This window comes from Lactuca saligna, chromosome 8 (genome assembly GCF_052625555.1).
Source record: "Lactuca saligna cultivar CGN05327 chromosome 8, ASM5262555v1, whole genome shotgun sequence".
NCBI lineage: Eukaryota > Viridiplantae > Streptophyta > Magnoliopsida > Asterales > Asteraceae > Lactuca > Lactuca saligna.
This window is the reverse complement of record NC_136424.1, coordinates 237,131,260-237,136,374: the sequence shown is the minus strand read 5'-3', so window position 1 is coordinate 237,136,374 and position 5,115 is coordinate 237,131,260. Positions and strand designations below refer to the sequence as shown.

Here is a 5,115-nt window from a genome sequence, read left to right as displayed (position 1 = left end):
TACTTATGAATAAATTAAATATAATTATATTTCAATGTTATTTATAGTTGTTGTTATTGTTAATTAATTTAAAACAATATTTTTTAAATGTTTTAATTTTTATTATTGTAATTATTTAAAACATCAAACATTGTTTTTGTTTTTGAAAGTAAAAATATAATTATATATATTGTTATTTTTAACTATTTTTATTGTAAGTTATTTTAAGCTACTTAAATGAAAACTTTTAATGATTATAAAATATCCTTAAGAAATATTTTAGTGAATTTAAAATTAACAACTTAAGTATTTTATCAAAAATATTCAAAAGTTGTAGTTTTAAAATGATAATGGTTACCTACAACAACATATTAAAAATAATAAATTAAATATAATATGTTAAAAGTTAAATGCATAACTTTATAAATAGAAGTAATATATTATTTTAATATTGAAATTTAGTTTATATATGATTATGCTTTAGGTTTGAAATTTAGTTTATATATGATTATACTTTAAATTAAACATAACCTTTAGTGATTATTAGAAAAGAAAATTGTTATGGAAGTTTCAAAATGAATGTTGTGAATGAAAAAATATTTTTTTATAAGTATATATAGATCGAAGGTTTTATGAAAAAAATAATAATAAGTAAAACTAGAATCTGTAGCTTATTAATTGCCATTAGTTATAATATAGATTCTAAATAAAGGTTTATTTATCTACATTTTACATATATTAATTAATATGTGTTTTGCGTCGATATGTTATTTCTGTAGAAAAATATGTGACTGAATTAATAATGAATGGTTAAATTAAAAAAAAAAAAGGTTTCATCTTCATTTTTTTTTTTTAGTTTTAGTCTTTTAGAAACAAAAAAATGAGAACTCTGAAATGAAGCAATTTCACTTTTCCTCTTCAAGGGATTATGAATTTAAATAAATATTTTCATTTAATATATATAGAGTAATTTACAACTCCTTGGTGAACAATTCTTGCATCCTATTGGTGGGTTTTTTCTTTTTTGTTTTCCTTTATTTTTTTCTCTTCTGTGTCTGGATTATTGTTTTTTTAATTGTCGACGTCTGTATTATTGTTTTAACACGTGTTGTGTTACGTGGTGTTTTCTCTGTACACCGCTTTAAGGTGTATTCCTCATCTATCTTCCTCATCTTCTCACCGCCTCACACATCCAATTACATTTCACCGCTTCAGGTCCAATATATATCTCTGTATTGAGTTCTTTGCACCTTCTGTCTTCAACGAGCTACCGCCCTCAACTTCATCGTTTTCTATCTATTTCTTTTCCAGAAATCGTATCCGTTTCTTTTTGTAATCGATTATGGCTCTACGCCTTTTTCTTCCCAGTGCAGTTTCTTCAATCCACGTGTCATACAACTCTTCTCCTTAGGCGACGATGATCTTTTGTGCTCCGTTAGCAACGCGGTAGGGTCTTCTTTTGGATATCTAGCTTATTATCTTAAAGTTTTAAGCTTTTATTAGGTATGTTGTACGTTTGTATTACTAACATCTCATTTTTAGTTTGTTTGCTACATGTTAGGGTTAATGGTCGAAAAGATTAAACTCTGAAAGTAAAATTTAAATATGAATCAAAAATAGTATATTTTCGAATCCTAATTTAGGAATTCGGTGTTGTGACTTGCGATATTACAGACATCGACATGGAAATAGCATTTTTAAAATGATTGATAACTTGAGGACCAGAAGTCTGAAACTAGATTCTTCACCTTTTTATTTATTTGGAGCAATGATTTTTAAAATTGATGAAATCTGATTTCAGTTAGATCCTTCATGAACTTCAATTACGGATGATATCATTTACATCCACACTTGCCCTTCCTCACTAGCTTCATCTCTTCCTTTTTTAGTTCGATTTGCTACCTTTGTGGTTGTTTAAGTGAATTAGAATATTATAAATCTGTACAACTAAAGTGAAACCTTTTCTTCATGAAGATATTTAAGATTGGAAGTCTTTTTAACACTTATACTACCATTGATGCCTTATGCTGTACAGTGGACACCAGAAAGCTAAAACTTTTTCTTCTGTCTCATCAAACATCACCTCCCAGTATCAATCATTGAGCAGGTGAAAGTTATATTTAATTACTTTCTTAGTTTTTTTTCTTTCCTTTTCTCTATCTATAGTTTCATCTTTTTTGGTTATCTTGGAGCTTTCTACTTTTTTGCCTCACTATCAATTTTTATGGAAATCAAAGGCTAGTGGTGGCTCTGAAACCAGTGACATGGGAGGATCAGCAGAACATTAACAAATTTGGGAGACTAAACAATAGGTATGATGAACTTGATGATAAAATAAGGATTGCCATGGTATTTTTTTCTTCCAAAACCAAGTATTTTCTTTCATTCAGAAACTATATTGTTCCTGATATATCAACATTTAATATTCCCCTTTGTACCGTTGTAAATAAGCTTCTGACTCATGGTGGAAAACTAAAGTTACAAATGAACTTGTCTAAATTGTTATTTCTTTTTGACTTGATGGATTAAACGAGGAAAGAACTTAATTTATTAAGCTATATACGTAGTTACACTGAATAAAATAGAAAATGTGTGTATGTATAATGGAATGAGAGATATTTAAGCTATAATATCCAATTTCTTTGGTGCTAATTTCCCTTGATAATCAAAAATTTTAGTCTCATTGCTAATGTACTTTTAATCCTATTCTTTTGTTTTTCTTCGCACATTTTTCTATTTGTTTGACATCTTTTAATGACGATTAATGTGAGTTAGAGTAACATGGGCTATACTTTTTAAAATAATATATGTCCTTGTGATAGTGCTTGGTATGATGAAATTGAGAAAGAAATGGAATGGTTCATTCCATAGGGGAACAAAAAAGTTGTTGATCTTTAAGATAGAATGGATTATACTATTCTTGAAGAAATATGATTCCTTTCGTTTTGTTAATTTTCATTCCTTTCATAGGTATTTTTTTCCATCATTCAATGGAATGAAACATTTGCAACATAACCTATTTTTATGTATATAGCTCTTAACGACACATCTTTCTTTACTAAATTTCATGACTTTCGTTAAATTAAAGTTTTATTTTCTAAAAGTATTTAAAATTATTATGTTTATTTATTTTTAAAATAAATAATTCAATAATTATAGTAAATAATGTATACCATAGAGTTCAAACTATGCAAACATATTTACATTGAATACAAAAATCCCTACATTCCATCCTACATGACAATCAAACATGATCATGGAATGTAATGTCTTATTCCGTTACCTTTTTTTTTAATTTTTTTCATGTCGATATGATTTCTGAAATTAGAACTTGCTGTTCTTATCAGCTTTGCTCACAACATGTCCGATGAAATGCCTTTGAGGCATTCACAACGATTGTAACCAACTTACAAGGTTTCTTTTGCAATTCAGTTTTAGAATGTTAAATAAAATCTTTTTTGAAGTTTTTATTAGTTTTGTATAATTACACAAAAAAATATATATATAAAAAAAACTCTGATTTCTATTTCAATTTATGGGGTTTAAATAGTTGTTCATGTTGTCATTCATTTAAGGCTATTGCAACTGCAAAAATTGAGAGGAGAATATCGAAAATATGATTCCTCCAACAAAGGGGATCGATATATTACCAAAGAGTTTTTACATGTGAAGTCATTAATCACACCCACTTAATCACCAGCCTAACAATATTAGTAAGAACAAGATTCCATTATTAGCTGCAATCTTTAATATCTTTCCATTATTACACAATTGCACCTTTGACTTACTTCAAAGTCACACAACGTACAAATGGTTTTCTTAATATTAAACATATATTTTAATTATACAGAAAAAAAATCTTATTGTTCCTTTAACAATTTCTCATTTGAATGAAAGCTTGAGTTTACTGTTCAACTTGCTCTTAGATTTTATCATGGATTTTTGGAACTTATGAACTACTAATAACATGCATTTTTATTAATTTATAGGAAAACAAATTCAATCGGGTATTCACTTTGACATGTTCATCAAGTTTGTGGTGAATTCTTTTATTGAGAGTTTATGGAAGAAATATGGGTGACTGCAGTCCGCAAAAAGAGAGTGGATGTTTAAACAATAATATGGTTAATACTCAAATTATGTTCATGTATTTGTCCAGAAAGCTACAACTATTTGATTTTGATTACTCACGGATAGTGAGATTGCAAGGTTGATGATTTAGTCTTTTTTTATGAGATTTTGACAAAGAAAGAAATTAAATAATTAAATATTGGGTTTTGTTTTTGAATCCCAGGTATTGCTTTGGCTGACTTTATTCTATGGAGTGAGCTCTGATACTTTTTTACTTGTGTTGAGTTCTTTTAGGTTTCATTTGGTTGCTGCTTAGATGAATCAATGATTTGATTACGAAGGCAGTTAGGCATGCATGGATACAATGTATCTTTTTGGTCATTATAACATTTAAAAATGTTTTTTTTTATACTTATTACGACTAATTTTGTAAAACTTTTTAGGTTTCGAACCACATTGTTTTATCACTTTCAAGACATGCAACAAATGTGCAAAGTTTGTGGGCAAGTATTCAGATGAAAACTCTTATGTGGTTTATTCGAACTACAAACTGATGATGCAAAAAGAGGTATATTAAATATATGATTTTTTAGTTTCCAACTATTTTGCAAGATTTGGATTAAGATAATGTATCAGTATAATGAAATGTAACTTTATCTAAAGTTATGATTAGGTGGTTTAACATGTTTCAAATGCAATGCTTCATCTGTATTTCTTGATTAATGCTTCAAATTGTTTGTTTTCTAATTAAATCTTCAATATCTTGGTTATTGAATGCCCTGCATTATTTTTTGGTGTAATTAGCACCAACTTGAAATTTTTCCAAGTCATATGATTTGGTTTCATCAAATTGGGGTCAAAATTATGCTAGAATGTGTGAAATTGGATTATGCAATTGATTATATCAAATCAAAAATATATATATATAGCGTAAACTCCTTTCGCAAATAGTTGAGTTGAAATCCGACCCCCGCAAAGCGGGATACATCCCTAGTTATTAGGGGTGAGCAAACCCAAACCAATAAACCGAGAAACCGATTAAAACCGGCAAAACCGAAACAGAAA

General features: G+C 28.0%; 1 long non-coding RNA gene across 2 annotated transcripts; it reads left to right on the top strand.

Moving 5' to 3' along the window:
* Window positions 1-2,129: 2,129 nt before the first annotated feature.
* LOC145012483 (uncharacterized) lies at window positions 2,130-4,814 on the top strand. 2 transcript variants are annotated; one of them, XR_013664534.1, is made up of 3 exons: window positions 2,130-2,291; window positions 3,969-4,416; window positions 4,494-4,814. It is a non-coding gene; the product is annotated as an uncharacterized LOC145012483 (long non-coding RNA). The 2 variants fall into 2 exon arrangements; XR_013664535.1 differs by lacking the exon at window positions 4,494-4,814 and having other exon boundaries at window positions 3,969-4,188; window positions 4,274-4,474.
* The last annotated feature ends 301 nt before the right edge of the window (window positions 4,815-5,115 follow it).